This window comes from Periplaneta americana, chromosome 10 (genome assembly GCF_040183065.1).
Source record: "Periplaneta americana isolate PAMFEO1 chromosome 10, P.americana_PAMFEO1_priV1, whole genome shotgun sequence".
NCBI lineage: Eukaryota > Metazoa > Arthropoda > Insecta > Blattodea > Blattidae > Periplaneta > Periplaneta americana.
The window spans coordinates 122,184,240-122,202,345 of NC_091126.1; the positions used below are offsets into that span (position 1 = coordinate 122,184,240).

Sequence of the window (18,106 nt, forward strand, 5' to 3'; positions counted from 1 at the left end):
TATTATTTACATTTAACCTAATTATTATAGTAACAGAACATAACCTTCTGCGACAGTATTGGATTTCCAGCCTCCGTGACGTTTCGCTAGTTGTCTTTCGATTGCATATCCGAGAATAATCGATACTTGCGCTTTCATATTGCTACAATGCTGTTTTCTGATTGGTGGAACACCTGAACTTTCATGAATAAGTGTACTTTCATGAGGTCCAGGTGTATAATTACTACATTTCGGCATGGTCGAGCATAAAAAAATAATTAGATCGATAATAATACTGAACTAGTATATACAATATATTATAGAACATACTAGTAAACATGATACACATTAACTATAAATACTCTATATATAGCATATACAATTAATCCATTTAACGAAATCAACTCCGTTACGGTGAACAAAAGCATACTATATTCTGAGATTATGAAATTCATATTTTTTACTACAACTGCCAGTAAAAATTTGTTTAAACTAAGAAAATATTCTTCCTACGTCACATGACGTTACAGAGACAAAATAATAATAACAAAAATCAATATACAAATTATCAATATTTATATTTTACACAGTATATACAACAATTCGTTTATCAAAACCTATTCCATTGCAGTGAACGAAAACATATAGACTATTCTGAGATTATGAAATGCATATCTTTTACGAACATCACATAAAATTTGTTTAAACTAAGAGAATGTTCTTTCTACGTCATATGACGTTACAGGGGCATATTTATAATACATTACACCATTGTTATTTAATGACCCCATGCGTACCTGCTTGCAATTCTACCTTACTTCTGAATCTACGTGACGTAATCGATGTAGCTATTAGAAGAAGCTACTCGATCCGCTGTGCATTTGGGAAAGAAAATGCGCTGCCTGGTAATAAACTTACACACATAATTCCACATGAACTAAAGTATCGCAAAAAATTGTATTTTTGATTTCAAAATCAACAATAAGCATTTTATGTAAGTACTTTCCAATAATTTTACTCGATTACAATGTATCATTTATCGCTCATCCCTACACGAGTGTGGACAGAGAGACGAACAGACACACAAAACTTTTGTGAAGCAATTAACACTAGAACGACAGACGGGACATTTTTGTCCTATTCCAAAATTTAAACACGTCTCCCTCTTCTAATTATTTTCGAGGGAAGTTGGGGGTTTCTGACTTTTAATATTTCTTGGTATAGTCCAATAAAAAAAGTTGTCCCTCTCGAACGCATAGTTTCTGAAAAAATGTTAGAAATACCTGTAACGACCGACGGGACACTTTTGTCCCACATAGAAATTAAATGCTATTGGTCGTTATAGCCTACATTAGCGGTCGTCAGTTTTGTCGATTATTCATAGAAAGAACATGATTGGTGAGTCGTATATAAAGAATATGACCGTAGCATAGCAAATCATGTCGTGTCGTGGAGCTGTCGGGTCGTTTTGGCACGTCGCGGGTGTCTTGAAACAACCGGTTTAGAGTAAAAACCAAGCGTTTTCAAAGAGCTTCAGCGGCCTTGTAACAAAGAAGCAAATTCATTTTCGGCACAGAGTTTCAGGCTCCTGACGGGACAAAGTGGAAAATAGTCTCTATTAATGTTGTAACAGCTTGAAGGTACAGATAGCAGAACATTTTTCGTGACAATACTGATACTTCTCCATAAGCAAAAAGGCGTGTTATCACTGTACTCGTCTCAAGTGGTTAGAAGACCTCGATGCATTTCTGGATATTCTGTATGTAAGAAGTGCCACTGAATCTCAAAGAAATAGAAGTGAATCTTCTATAGTCAGAAAAATGGGGTGTCCCAAACTGCAATCGGTTCTAAGAAATCACGAGGTTTTTGAGATTTTGATTTGAGGTCAATTCGTTCGGAACGATCGAAAGAAGATATATAGGTACCTGCATGGACTGTACTCACATATATATCTGTGTGAAAAATAATGTAATTTAGGCTACAATTTGTATCATACTTTTCAGTATTTGTTTACTTATCTGTAGTAAGTTTCAACATGTCATGTAAACCTTTGACTTGACTGTACTTGATTAAAATAATCAATAAGTCATATTTCTTCAAGACGTATACCAAAATATACGCCAATTACATACATAAGATATTATGTACGAGATTTACGTGAAAAGTTTCATTTTATGTCATTTTACATGAAAATATATCGAAACAAAACACTGAGGTGACTGTACTTGATGTTTAAAATTCTAAAAATGTTATTTGATGATCACAGAGTCTCTTCTATGCAAAATACCCATTTCTTACATAATAAGTACCAGTTTCCAGTCCAAGACTCATCTGATTACGGACGGAACATTTTTGTCCCGGCGATCATATTAGGGTGTTCGCAAAGTCCTGTCTTCCTAGTGTTAAAGATGTAGACCAAATTCATCAAGATGGTCTTGTAAGAATTCGGCAAAATTTGGCAACTTCTGACATGTTTCTACGGGAAGTGAAATCATTAGAACTTCCGCAGAGAGCTTTGCCTCGCAAACACATATGTGCAATGAAAATGTCTTGTTTGTCGTTGTTTAGTCAACTGTCCGAAGACAGGTCGAAACATCGTGACGCCAATAAGGCATCACTCATGAGGCAACTAAACTAGGAGATAATGGGGTAGGTTGGCCAGTTCCTTTCTCCCTTCATTGCATACATCGCTGACTAGTGACATATTTCACTAATCATACTTAAGATACATACAAACAGTTGTTTTCTAACACATATCGTCAAACGAGATGTAATGCCTAATAATAGTTGTACATATCAGCCATAACCTCAATCAGAAGTGGAAAATGTCTGAGAAATAGAGAGAGAGAGGTATCACCACAGTCTAGTATATACAGTCACGAAGCTCAATACGTAGTAAATATGTATCCATAGATAATTTGCTAACCACTAGGATCGCTACTATCGCCTCATTACAGAAAATGCGAAATAATTCCGGCACAGTCTATTGTTCCTAGCACCCTCACAACTCAAGCTTCGTGTCTGTATATACTAGACTGTGATATCACCACCGGATAGTATCTTTTAGAAAGGAATAAGAAACTCGATAGATAGCGAGGATGGAAAATTCTTGTCTGCAGGCGCAAATTCCTCTATCTTACCCTCTCATTTACTTTCCCTCAAGGTAAGCGTTCACTACATCATATCGCACTCCTCGTACGAATCGCACGCAACGGATATTTTAAGTGCAGTGCGTTCACTGTAACCTCATCGCCTCATCGGATTCCCTATCAGCTGTTTAAAACATGACGTCGTACGATATTGACATTGCTGAAAACAGAGGAGTTTGAGGTTAGGTGTATTAATTGTGAGTGTTAGCGAATAAGAATTTGTAATTGCTTCATGCGTCTTAATTGAAAAGGAAGAAACGAAAGAGATATTGGTTACGTAATATATATGTAAGATACGACTTGATTACTATAATGGGAACGCCTCAAATTATATAATTCTTCGCAATTTTCTATAAGCGAAATAAGTTTCCCGTCTGTCATTTTGGCGCGACACTAAACATGGCACAACGTAATAGTAACAGTTGACCAATTGAAATTGATTTATTAAAGAAGACCATGATCGCACGCGGAAAAGTTGTGTCATCCGAGAAAGGTGGACGGATTTGCCGAGAGCCGATGCGTGCTATACGATGTAGTGAACGCGGTTACATAACAATTACAGCAAAGATTGTCTTTTTCCGATCCATGCGATTCGTCCGATGAGTGCGATACGATGTAGTGAACGCTTACCTTCATAATAATGAACCTTGAGTGCAGAGATGGTGAGGCCGCAGTTTACACTATGTCATCTATCTTTTAGTCCCTTTGAGGGGAGGACACGGACTGGGACTGGCTTGCATGCAGGCCACTCGTTTGGGCCCATTATACTACCCGGGATGGAATGGTATGCATGCCCAAAGTCCTCACAAGCTACAGATCTCCCTATGTGCCGCCTCCGAACTCCCTACAGTCTGCATGATTCGAACCTGCGCGCATAAGCAACGCAAGTCCAGGAACGATGCTTCAGACCAAGACGCTACAGGGCGGTACATGTACAGCTGTCAAAAAAAAAGTGGCCGCACTCGTGAACAGCGAATATTTTCAAAGTCCACTTCGGGTCGCGGCGATGTTACACGATGCATGTGCTTGTACAAGCAGTTCCCGAACTATGAAAGTGTTCCATATCTGCTCCTCGCAGACCAGCGGTAGAGTGCTTGTTTAATAATTCAAAGGTTATGGGTTCGCGCCTTCTTCAAGTTTTCATTTTATTTTTTAATCGTTCTTTAGCGATGTAAATGATATTCAAATTATCATTTATATCCAGTTATCGTTCTTGATGGATATCACGTTATTTATATTTTGTTATCGTTCTTTAGAGATATGAATAAAATTCAAGTCATCATTTGTATTCTGTTATCGTTTTATAACGATATGAATAATAATTATTACTATTGTAGGTACAGTATCTCCAATGGAGGTTAGCCCTATTTTACATATGTATGTTAGGGCTATAGTTTTATACACAAAAAAAATAAGCATAAAGAGAAATGGAAAAGAAAATTAAATTAGCTTACGCGATGTAAACAAAACATAAACAATCCGTAAATTAGGCATTGCGATTGCAAAACAAATATCAGTTATCAATTTGAAACATACAAAAACATTAACAACACACATACGTAACACTTCTATAACACAAATATGCAGCTTTCCGTACCATACATCATAAATTAATACACAATAGTCACACAAACACAATCAAACTATAATTACGACATTGCGACATCAAGCATCCCATAACTGACTCACAAACATAACAAATCAAGCATCCGTTGCAACACATACACTTCAACATAGTAACCACACTTTTAAAAGTTACAAATTTGGCTCCAAGAAGAATAAATAGGACACTGTTACTAATTACAATTCTTCTACAATTTCTTAAATACATCTGTAATAAATCTGTGAAATTCCGATATGAATAATATTCACGTTTTTTATATTGTTATCGTTCTTTAGCGATATAAATAATATTCAAGTTATCATTTATATTGTTTTCCTTCATTAGCATTATAAAATAATATTCAAGTTATTTATATTGTCATTGTTCTTTCGCAATATAAATAATCTGTATTTTATGTAGGTAATTATTATAACACAAATAAACATCTTTCTTTGTAAAATAGGTTATTCTATTTAGATAATTAAATACGTATTATATAATATCTTATATTAATTAAACAAACCGATATTTATCATTTATATTCTGTTATCGTTCTTTAGTGATACTGTATAAATAATATTCAAGTTATTTATATTGTAATCGTTCTTTAGCGATATAAATAACATAAATTTAATATTAGGTTTGGAAAAATCCAGTTGCATAATACTGCTATTAGTTTTTCTTTTTGTATTATTACATTATACTATCTTGAACTACAATAAAACGAAAAGGAGTAACGAGGAATTGAACCTGAGACGTTGACATCTAAATTCCGACGTTCGTCCGCTGAGCTACGAGGGCAAAAGTGTGGAAACATTTTCGGAAAAATTGGCCCAATCACACTCCAAGATTTTCTGATGATTCGTAGAAGCTAGTCCAGGATGCGGGGGGCAAAGGCTAATTTGAGATTTCCCGATCTCTGATAGGGTCAATTAGGGTCCTGATAGAATTAATATTTAACCCTTGCCGTGACTTTCGGTGAAGTCCGGAGGGCCCAATTAGTCAAATCCCCTCTCCTCATCTCCACGCTTGGGCCCTCTGGAATTTAATAAGATGCGAAAGAGATAGTGGTGTGCGGAAAGCAACGGGATGTTACCGCATTTAGGCCTATCCTTCCCAAGAAAAACTGCAAACATGAACAAAGGAAGCTTTAAATAGAAGAAGAAAGATCTTCTGCGGACCTCTGGAAAAAGAACTAAGGAAGAGACTAGTGAAGTGCTTTGTGTGGAGTGTGGCATTGTATGGGGAAGGAACATGTGCATTACGACGAAATGAAGAGAAACGAATTGAAGCATTTGAAATGTGGATGTGGAGAAGAACGGTGCGTGTGAAGTGGACAGATAGAATAAGAAATAAAATTGTGTTTGAAAAAGTGAGTGAAGAAAGAATGATGCTGAAACTGATTAGAAAGATAAAAAGTAACTGGTTGGGTCTCTGGTTGAAAATAATAATAGACGACATTAGGATATGTGGATTATATGCGGAGACTAAGAGGAAGGCAGAAAATAGGAAAGATTGGAGATTGCTGGGTTTGCAATGAAAGACCTGCCCATGGACAGAACACTTATGTATGTATGTTCAGAATGCCTGGAATATCGTGTCTAAAAACAGTCGCTATTTGCAAAGACTAGTCAATTCCATGCCCACTCGACTGCAAGATAATCGAGATAGGAGGAAGATAGACTAAATATTAAATTGTGGCTTTTTGTTTTGTTTTTTGAACGCTTAATTGTTTGAATGTTTTAAGGCCGACGCCAGTAAATTTGTTTTGTTTATGCCACGAAAGATATTTTTATTGAGAATAAAATCTTTTTTCTTTCCATTTGCAGCCACAATATCATAATGATAAAGTCATGGCATAATATATTAATGAACCTGATGTTAAATACTAAAATAATCGTAAAAGAGAAAGGAGCCATTATGTATAGTTTGTCTCTCTCAAAAACAGGACAAAAAAGAACATAAAAAGCACGTGGTTTTAGTCGAACGCAGGACCTCATGAATAAGAGGCCTGAACGCTACCTTTACGCTATCGAATCACGGAGAGAATATTTCAATTATAACTATAGATATCAGGCAACGTGGTTCAACAACATGTAACATCGCCTGTCTCCGAATTATAGCGAAGATACCCGAAGGGAACTTTGTTTCAGGAGAGCGGCCACTTTTTCTTTTTATAGCTGTACCTATACACCGGATGAGCGAAAAGCATGGAGCATTGCTTGTAAAATTCCTGTTTTCAATTTTATGAAGGAAATCTATGTACAAAACTTACAGGGAATGAAAATAGGTATATTATGAACATATTTTCAAAAATTATATTTTAATGGTATGCCACCATATATTTATGTTTCCATTTATGGATTCTTCTGCTCTCAAAACGTACAAAATACAGAACATTATTTTATAAATAATTAAAAAACCATCCATCGCTTAGAAAATCGATGTGAACCACTGAAATTTAACTGTAATGTTAATACAACGCAGAGAATTTAAAGAAAAAAACATTGAAAACAATTTAGCGACATTCTCATTGTGTCACGTGAACTGATATCAGTTCACGAAAGTTGGTCAAATGGACCCATTCACTGTCAAACAATATATAAACCTGTCTTGGAAATTACTTAATGTTTTCAGCAACACTGTTCTGTTGATCTATTGAATCTCATTCCCAATCCTTAATTTTGACTCTTCCAGGCCTCGCCTCGTAGCAGAACTTCAACTTCAAATGGGCCTAACCTCACAAGAAAAAATAAAATGGGTTGAGATCAGTGGATATAAGAGCCAGTGTTGCTAAGTTTTTGTTTATGATTAGTTAATTCATGGACCTCTTATTTTTCATAGTGGTAAATTGATATAAAAATTGTAAATTATGTTTTATTTAACGATGCTTGTAACTGCCGAGGTTATATCAGCGTCAACGGTGTGCCGGAATTTTGTCCCACAGGAGTTCTTTCACATGCCAGTAAATCTATTAACATGAGCCTATTGCATTTTAAGCACACTTAAATACCGTCGACCTAGGCCGGATCTAACCAGCAATCTTGGGTACAGAAGGCCAGCACTCTACGTAAATTGATATACTGAAGCATCTCTCTTTGTTATATACTTATACATTGGGATCATAAATTTGAGGCAATGTTTACAAAATAATTTATAAATGGTAAAAACATGATTTTGTACTGGTATGTTTTGAGACTTGAAGAATCCAAAAAAAATGGAAAATTAAGTATATGGTGTCATTAATAAAAATTAGATTCCTTAGTACACTGTTTTTCACCCGCTATAAATTTTGTATATAGTTTCTTCATAAAATGAAAAACAGAAAAGCTACAAGCAGTGTTCCATACTTTTTACTCATTTAGTATACACAAATGTATTTAACGTCGTTCTATAAAACATGATACAATATACATCTAGATATATATCTAGATATATCTAGGCTTACTAATGTTGTTCATCACTAAAATATAGTAACAAAATTGTATAGTATTTTAATTTATATTATATTCGCAACTAACGCACGTCATAACGACTTCTATACCAAACAGAATTGAATCTGCAGAGTTAATTATCTATTGTAGAATACATTAGGCCTGCAGTCACCATAATTCCGTAAAAAATATTTTATGAACTTCTTACGTTCCATTTCATCTCACCGAGCCTAAAATTGATTGTGAGATTTAGTCTCATATAGCCTATTCTGAATTGAACTGAATTTCTGGATGGGGCACTACGGCCCAGCACTGCGACCTTTCAAGATCTATTGCGCTAACCCTCAAGCTAGGCGCATCCTCAAGCCACACCGACTGACTGAAGTTGACTACGTACCCAGGTTTAGAGCAAGTAACCCCTCTCGTCCCTAGGCCAGCCCCCTATGTCATTACGATGAAAAATTCCATGCCTGACCGGGACTCGAACTCGGACCGCCTACGTGACTACACCATACCTATTATATTAAAAACTTTATTTTCTTAGCAGTATCGTTCTTATTATAATCGATCCTTAAAATGTGCTACGTTTAAACAACATATAGTCCGTCACTGCACTGCGTTGTGCTCTGCGGAAGTGTTCAGACAAAATTTTTATATTAATTTTTCGTTTTTCCTCTCCTACTACCACATTAAATGCATACAAATTATCGGTACTTCTTTCTCACTTTTATTGCAGAGTGCATTTGTGGTATCACTATCCGCAAAATAGCATTCGGAGAATTAATAAACATTCAATAAAAAACATAATACAATATACAGACAGTTTATATACTATATACCAAGTATAAGGTACAATGAATCCACAGTTACATTTGTTAAATTACCTGCATATCAAGATAAAAGGAAAACAGTACACGTTACAGAATTACCGGTACTTTAATTCACATAGCTACGGAGTACGAAAAAATAATTACACCTAACTGTACGACGCATATAACACTAGTTATCTACAGATATACTCATATTATTTTGTATGTTAACATTACCTTCAACCAGCTCCGACGGTCGCATTATAGTTCAACCATAAGTTGTCAGTGAGACTCAATTTTCGCGCGCACATATTAAATTTCACTTCACCACCGAGATAGCTGTCAGACGATGTTCGAAGCGGCACTAAAATCTAAATATACAGAAACTGGACAAGAGATGTGGTCTTTCCTTAACTGTAGTCATACCTATATAACACTCCCCATTCATTTGACACGAAAACAAGTAGTTGTTTAGTCACAACATTAGAAACAGAAGTAAAATTTGTTGCGTTCAGACAGCTGCACGAGCGAGATCCCAACCGGAAGAGTATTAACTCAGTGTTGCCAAAATTGGTTGTTACCAACTGCACGCAAAGGAAGCAGAATAGATACTGAAGTCTTCTGCATGAGATGAGTTGAACTTGCATTTCTCGAGCTAAAGATAGACTGGGCGGAGGCAAGAAATAGGGTGGTTCCTTCCTAGACGAAAGAACCTGGGACGTCTTGTTTGCAGCACGTGTGTCACAGACCCAGCACGCGTTCGCGTTCGCCTCCCCTATCCAGGGTCGGACTGGTTCGTCATTGCCTAGTATTGACCCTTTCTTCTCCCTACTGAATTCCTCTGAATCACCCTTCTGTCGTTACTCACGACATATCTACTACGACCGGGAGTTACAAACATTTCATATAGGGACAAGTTCAAAGCACAGCGTTAAGAAAACTAGACGCACACATATTAAACGCACAAATAAATACACGAAAATTACCGGTCAATGTGTGATTTAACAATAATGAAACTCGGGTGAGCATTAAAATTGTAATTAGGGCCTACTATGAAGCCTTGTAACTTAATAAGTGCAGTTTGTATTTGTTGTAATGATGATGATGGCGATGATGATGATAATAATAATAATAATAATAATAACAATAATAATAATAATAATAATAATAATAATAATAATAATAATAATATTCCTTAATGACTGTTAAAACTAGCTGGTTTATTTCGACGTACAAATTAATGTGATATAGTAGCTAAACATTTCCAGATATTTCTGTTTTCTTTTTCTTCAAAACAAAAAGTGTATAGCGTAGTGGTAATCCATATTCATTAATTATTCAAAATATAATATTAAATTGTGTTTGTGTCCATTTTGTCAAGAAATTTGTGCTATTCATAATTTTTACCTAAGTTCATTTTGAGCCTCACATAGTCTCTCCTATGTGTCTTTCAGCGTCTCAGCAATCCATTTATAATCTATTTCAACTAACGAATTACTGAGACCCTACACACAGCGAGGTAAATGTCACATTTGAAATGGAGGAAATAGCATTTCTAAACTTGACCAGAACGCTTTGAGGTGGCAGTCCCAACACTGAAATATATCCAGAGTCAGGCTAGAACCACATCAATTTCTTTAAGCCACAGATAAATGGTCGGAGTAATCTGATATAATAATAATAATAATAATAATAATAATAATAATAATAATAATAATAATAATAATAATGATAATAATATAATCACTTGTCAAATAATACACTTATGGTTTTCTTCCATCTTTTATAGAGTCGACTCAGATGATCTCCTTCGAGTTATATAGTCTACTATAGTACAAAGCGTTCGCCAGGAAATAGGTTTCGTTCACGTAAATACCGTTGGCCATTTACTTTTATAGATACAACGCCACTGCCGAGGAAATAGTGTGTAAGTTACACTTTCCCGGATCGAACATCGTAAGGTTTTGTGCTGCGTAGTATGGACAGATAACACAGACTGTAGGGACGTCAAGGTTAGAGCATTAGTATACAGCTGACTTCCTTTCAGTGCATTTCAGTTTAGTTCGTGGCAATGCAGTCTCAACAGAACAGCGAATATTCATTTATGATACATAGTCTATATTACGGTAAAACGTACAAAAAGTATCGTGCTATATTTCTACGGAGATATCCTGGTGTTCAAGAACTATTTCATCCAACAGCATAGAATTTAGTGAAAAAGGTGAGACATGTCAACTCATTTTTAAATAAATAAGAAGACGCATAAATCGCGTTCCAACTGAAGAAAAACTCGATGACAGAGGCTACAGACTAGAACATTCTCACACGTAATCATTCAAAAAGTTAGCTCAGAGGGCAGGTGCAGCCAAGATATCAGCGAAAATGTTTAAATTAAAGTCTTATAAGGCAATAGTTCTTCATAAATTAAGTGAAACGAATCATGTAGGTATATCTAAGGTTCAATTCTATCGATAGAAACGGAATCCATCGGGTGTCTCAAAATCTTTTCAAACGACGTGAAATCTGCATGATGGGATGGTCTACAGTTCCAGCACTTATGGTAAGGTAAGCAAATAAATTACATCTGTAATATACAAGTCTCGAGAATTTATTGAATTTACTTATATGATGCATATCCTGTGGTATGTGACTTGAGGTAACAAATTCAAAGAAATTGCCATAATTTTCTTTCATCTCATCGAATGCAACTTCTGGAAATACTACTCGGTATGTCTGAAAATTCTTAGAGTTCAGAATCTACATTTCTGAATCTGTCAGTCAGATGCTGCAAGAGTGTACCTACAATCTCACAATACAACTTTCTATACACAAAAAGTTTCACATCCAAGTTATCAATTAATGGGAGCTAAGAATACCTATATACCTTACGAGTTATGAACTCAGAATGACACTTGACACTTTTTGAAGATTTGAAGTACAGAGCCCATTTCACTTCCGTTTACTTATTCTTAATGAGCCTAATGGTAGTTCTCACACGACTCACACGAGGTTCTATTTGTCCTCTTATCTCAATTTGTCTATGTAACTGGTTCACACGAGTTTTCAGACGAGGATCGCGAGTTTTTTTGCCAGGCTCGCAGAGCATTTTGCCAGTTCTTCAATTGAAATGGGAAGAATTGCCTGTAATGAAGTAAGTGAGAGAACTAACTACAATGAAATTTAACTTTCGTCATTTCAGTTGTACATAATTTCAATCGTACTTGCTAAAAATTCTAGACAATTTAAGAAAAATCAAATCAACAGAGGAATATTAAAGGACTGTTCACAGAATACTGTGGACTTTTCAAATGAAGCCACCCTTTAATGGAACATGAGTAGTATTTCATTCGTACTTGATAAAAAAAATCCTGAAATGTTTAAGGAAACCCAAATCAACAGAGAAATATTCATGGACTGTTGAGATGAAGTGACCATTTATTGGATTATGAGTGAAAGAAATTTGAACAGTGAAGTTCATTCTTGTAGTTTTTATGTATTTCTGTATGCATATTTAGGTTACATTTTTATAATATTTAGGAATTACGTAGCCTATGAAAAATGTAGCATAGTAAACATTTGACTTCATTTTATTCCTTTGAAATTGAACGAATTTGACTCTTTTTATATGAATTTGTATCTCTGAAACGTTTTTCAGGAGTTGCAGGAGTCCGATTGGTATAGTGTCCTCAATTTTGCGTTTAAAAAATATGGTAACCTTACTTCAATATGACTGATTGAAGTTACCGTAACTCTTTTCTTAGTAACGGAACAATGAAACATTTTTCTTATACTACTACTACTACTACTACTACTACTACTACTACTACTACTAATAATAATAATAATAATAATAATAATAATAATAATAATAATAGTAAAGCTTTTTGAATTCAAACAGCAGTTTAACTTAAGATAAAAGTAAATAATTAACATATGGATTATAATATTATTTTGGTGATTATGGGTATTAGCATTAAGAGTTCCTATGAAATGATGCAAACCTGACATCAGAAATACGATATTAAAAGTATCTCGCGAAGAAAGTAGGGCTACTATTCCTATACCCAAAAACATTCACCTTTCGGAGAAGTACGCAATACAATACTACGTACGGTATTCAAATCGCGGTTTCGAAATCCCGCGCGTTTTCGTCTCTGCAAATGACGGTTATATCTGGTGCTTCAATTCGGGAACATGTTTCTCATTTCTTAGCTACGGCGTGGTAGGAGCTCGCTGCCTGCTAGCGTAGACAAGGTCTGGCATTGCTTACCTTGCAACGCTGGTTCCACATTATAATTACATTAGACTCTCGCTAATTCGGCCCTCAGTAATTCGACCTTCTTCTAGTGTAGGCCTATTTCATATCACTTCTACTGTAATAGTCTTCTGGGAAATCTGCAATCTGTGTTATACTGCATTACTTATAAACGTAAGTATATATTTAAATACGTATTTACGCGCCGGCCACGTCTGGAAAGTTCTAGTTTTGATTTAGAAGAGCAAGTGAAATAGTTGGCGTAGCTTATAACATTAAATGTAATTACTTTTTAAGCGCTCTCAGTAATCCGCACTCTCGCTAATGTGGCACCTCTCTGTGCAAGGAATGGCAGGATTAGCAAGAACCTACTGCATAAGTTTGCCCTGCTTTGTATCAAAACTTACGAAATCAAATTAAACTTACAGAATAATAAGAATGTCGAAACTAACAACTAAATGTAATTGTACAATACTGATATATACTAACATCCACACAAAACACACGGAACCTGAGATTTCACTATATAAATATTACAAATATCGCTTTAAACACAATATTGTAAACGTGCGCTACTACCGACTCTGGGCCAGCAAACACCGCATGTGCGGGACTGTATGTCGAATGATCCCGATCTTTCGCCGCTGCAAAATGTGAAGGAAGGGCGGGCGAAGAGGAGAGGAGGGGAGATTTCGAATCGTGGTATGAGTGACCAAATCCAACATTTCAACATGAAATGAAATTTGGACAAAACATTAACTATAATCTCAAACAAATATTGTTGTAAACTTTATATGTGTAAATATTTTCAATTTATTTTGAATTTATTTTACAGTAAGCACTGCTTACTTTGCATCTATGGAATACACGCCACTGCTTTTCCTATCTGATTTTCTTAAAAAGTCAAATAATATTTTCTGAAACTGTATTGAGATTGAGCGAGAGGATGCCTCAGCTGCTGAAGTGAAAAAATAAATCAATATATTTTGTTGAAGCTTAGGGCAAGACAAGAACAGAGTTTTATAAATAGTGAAGTACTTGCCGAAATGATTAGTTTACAACAAGACCTGATATCAGAAAGCTCTTTCAGACAAAATTTTATAAATGTTTACTTAAAAGTAGCGGACTACATTGATGAATGGATGCAAAAGACATTTAGTGTGTTCAATACCTTTTTCTTCTTTGTAAGCTATTGCAGAGTTTTAGCACATAAGAGTTCACTGTTGCTTCGTCCTAGCAAATTACGTACTTGGAATTCAAATTTCCTATAAATAATTTCCAATATTTTTTTTTTCTTTTCTCCAATTCACAGATCGGTTTGTTTATAATTATCAGAACTATATTCGCGTGAAAATCTTCCTTTGCATTAAAAGTAGTATTCAGTTCTGCTATTTCTATTTTCTCGAGCTTTTCCTTTGTGTGACTATTGTACGTCTATATCCTACTCTTTTTTGATGTCTGAGTTTTCATGTGTCATACATAGGGCGACTCTCTCGAATATATTCAAGTAACAAATTGTAGTAGGCCTACAAGTTTATTACAGTCCAAATATCGATATTAACACTTTGCAACAATTTACTTATAGCACTGAATCTCAACAAGATTGTTGACCGAAATATCATCGCTATTTCCAGACATGGTAGACTGCACAAAATCCAGTCGCCTCACATCTTAGTGTTGTCTTTTGAGATTCGATGACTTTCAAAGCCCATAACATAATTTCTGTCCAATTAAAATTGATACTATTGCAGGCAGACATCATGACGCCCTGACCATTGTGTTTCTGAAGACCGTTTCATGGAAACTGCACTGTTTAATTTTAATTACAAAATGCACCAACGACTAAAAGAAGTAGAGTTGCATTAGAGATAAGGAATGAAGACGCTTCAGGACAACACTCTGCTGCACAATACCCTGCTAAGTTAAGAGAGTGTGCTGCACTGGAAATATACACAGCAAGAGGGTTGATTTGTGTAATTGTAGTCTGCAGACCAGAGCATTATCATACTTATATTACTCTTTTGCCATGAACTTGACCTGTGCATAATTCAATGTCCAAATCATATCCCTTTAACAAACTTATTCATGCAGTAGCCAATTCTTTTGCTTTGTGCCCTGAATTTGGCACAAAACAGATACATTTTTCAATAAGAAATTATGTTTTTATAAATATCTTACAACAAAAGACAATTGATCTACATATGTAATATCAGGGATGGAAATTAATATGGTAGAAAGATATTTAGTTTTTTTTTTCACTTCATCCACAGTATACTTCACTGCTGTTCTGCCAGAAAAGATATAAACCGCCCTTTCAAGTCTGCCGTTTTAGGCGGCTGCATACTCTGGCTAGGCCTAACTATGCCGCTGCAGCACTTGAATCCGAAGAAGTAATTTATCTCCGAAAGCTATTCGACATATAACAACCGTGTGTGTGAATTGTTTACATAAGAACCTTGTACACAGAACAGTTGGACCCAATTCTGGTTGATATAGAAGCATATCCATTTCTTATATACAATGCACAGGAATGACCCGGATTTGGATTATTTCAATTTTGACGTGAATACGTCTTTAAGAGAAGTGGGTAGTGATGCCAGTGCGATTAAAGAATTTCAGTACAAACGTTTAGTTCAGTATTGCTAGGCTTTAATGTTCACAGTGAAATAAAAATTTCCATGGTTATACAAACAATCTTTCTGAATTCAGTGATATAGAAAAGAAAACTAATTAGTTTCGTTTCCAAGTGCAAAGGAAAGGCCCTAACTGATAACCTGTTTTCCCACTTTGCTAAATGTACCTCACTCTTCAGGTGCACATTACTTGCCACAATCTTCGCTCATATGTCTTGCATTTTTTAAGTTATCAAGTAATGTATATTGTAAATTCTAAAGCAAAATTTAGTTAAATATTTCACCCTTAGTAAAACAGGAAAAATATTGAAATTTGATTAACAATTTTTATCATTTTTAATGCATTTTTTTTCCTCGTGTTGTGTGTGTGATATTCTAAACACGTGGATTTACTTTGTAGAAAACAGGCTGCAGGAAACACTGTAAACATTTCGTGTAAAATAATTTAGTAATTTTAGAGAAAATGCGCTAAGTTTGAAAAATATAAACTTACGGAAAACTGCATTTCAAAATGAAAAGGATGTATGAATTAAATGCGCCGCCAAAGATACTCCTCACAATACATATATATATATATAGTTTTAAAGAGCTAGTTTTGTACTTTTTAAAAATATAAAATAAAAAGTCAGTTTTTTACCCCTAATCACTACCCGGTCTCCTTAAAATCAGACCGACACATGGGGTACCGGGATAGCAAAGCCGATGTAATGTTTGCAAGGTGATCCATTCCGACACTATATGTTATGTTTTATTTAACGACGCTCGCAACTGCAGAGGTTATATCAGCGTCGCCGGATGTGCCGGAATTTTGTCCCGCAGGAGTTCTTTTACATGCCAGTAAATCTACTGACATGAGCCTGTCGCATTTAAGCACACTTAAATGCCATCGATCTGGCCCGGGATCGAACCCGCAACCTTGGGCATAGAAGGCCTTCCGACACTATACAGTAACTTCGTTACTAATAATACGATTGAAATAAATGCGGTTTCGTTCGATCGAGTATACGACTACGACGCGAGTATGACACTGAGTTGACGCCGGGCATGAGCCAGTGGCAACTGGTGGCCATTTTTGCCGTGGGAAAAAGTTTCCGGGCAGTATATCTCGCGACTAGGATTCGCTAGCGCGCTAATGTTGGTGTCAAACGAAATATCTTGTCTAGTTCGTCGATTTAAGTTAGATTTATTCACGTAAAACCCACGGCCGATTTCCCCCGATTTCCTTGCTCTCGATTTTTGCACTGCATAATATAACTTCTCATACGCTCAAATTATAAATCTGAAATAATCTGCCTTCATTTGTATGTTTAATAATAACATATTTGTGGAGCACTGTCAATTATTTCATGAAATCGGGCAGAAAAATCTCTAAACCCGCAATTTTACCACCGTATAGCTACACAGCACAATGTAACCTAATTACCTACTACGTTTCTATGATTAATAAAGAATGTACAATATAAAATATTATCATATTTTACTAAATAATAAAGTATTAATCAAGTTATAAATCGCATACTGGAGGCCTAAATGTAAAGAATTGGTTTTCTCATAAGCAATGGAAGAAAATTCTCCGGAATAAAACTATATTTCATTCGCACACGAGAAGCTGGAAACGAATCTAATCTAACAGTATTGGAATTGAACCCTATATTAAATAGATCTAAACTAGTGTTGTTTGTAATAAAATGACTACCGTATACTATTAATAATTTATTTACTTACATCATAAATTTTGTCTTACATGCCCTTGTGTTTTATCAACACTAACTCATTTGTTCATTTTGTGTTCGATAGAAATCGTACTTTGTCCCAGAAGGCTAGAAGATTAAGTATTACTGGACTTTTTAAGTGGACGATGCACACGCATCTAGCAAGTGAAGTACTTGATTGACGGCTCATGCGACTCTTGTTTCATAAAGTGGTGCAGAACAAACATGGACCTTTTAACAAATACAGTAATATTTACAATTTACATTATTTAAACTATGTTCAATAAAATTCGCTATTTTTCACTATGTATAATAAAGAACGTAGACATATACTGATCAAACATTACTTACAGTATTAAGTTTATGTATGTATAGTGTTGTGTATTGTAATGCAAGGCAGGGGCGTATTTTGCGGGCTACCGGGGCTACCGGCGGTAGCCCAAGGAAATTACAAAAGAAAAAGTTTATAATATAACATAATGTAATAATTTTGTAATATTAGTTTTACCATAGTAATTAAAATTAAAGTAAT

At 35.3% G+C, this 18,106-nt stretch overlaps 1 protein-coding gene across 6 annotated transcripts in view; it reads right to left on the bottom strand.

Annotated features, from left to right (window-relative positions):
• sick (sickie) overlaps positions 1 to 9,528 on the bottom strand; it is a 461,315-nt gene extending 451,787 nt beyond the window's left edge. For 5 of the 6 annotated variants that reach the window (XM_069838099.1, XM_069838098.1, XM_069838100.1 and 2 more), the window contains exon 1: positions 9,212 to 9,526. The gene's annotated coding sequence lies outside the window, so the exon portion shown is untranslated. Of the gene's footprint in view, positions 1 to 9,211 lie in introns of all 6 variants that reach the window. The other variant, XM_069838103.1, reaches the window with a different exon arrangement.
• Positions 9,529 to 18,106: the final 8,578 nt, after the last annotated feature.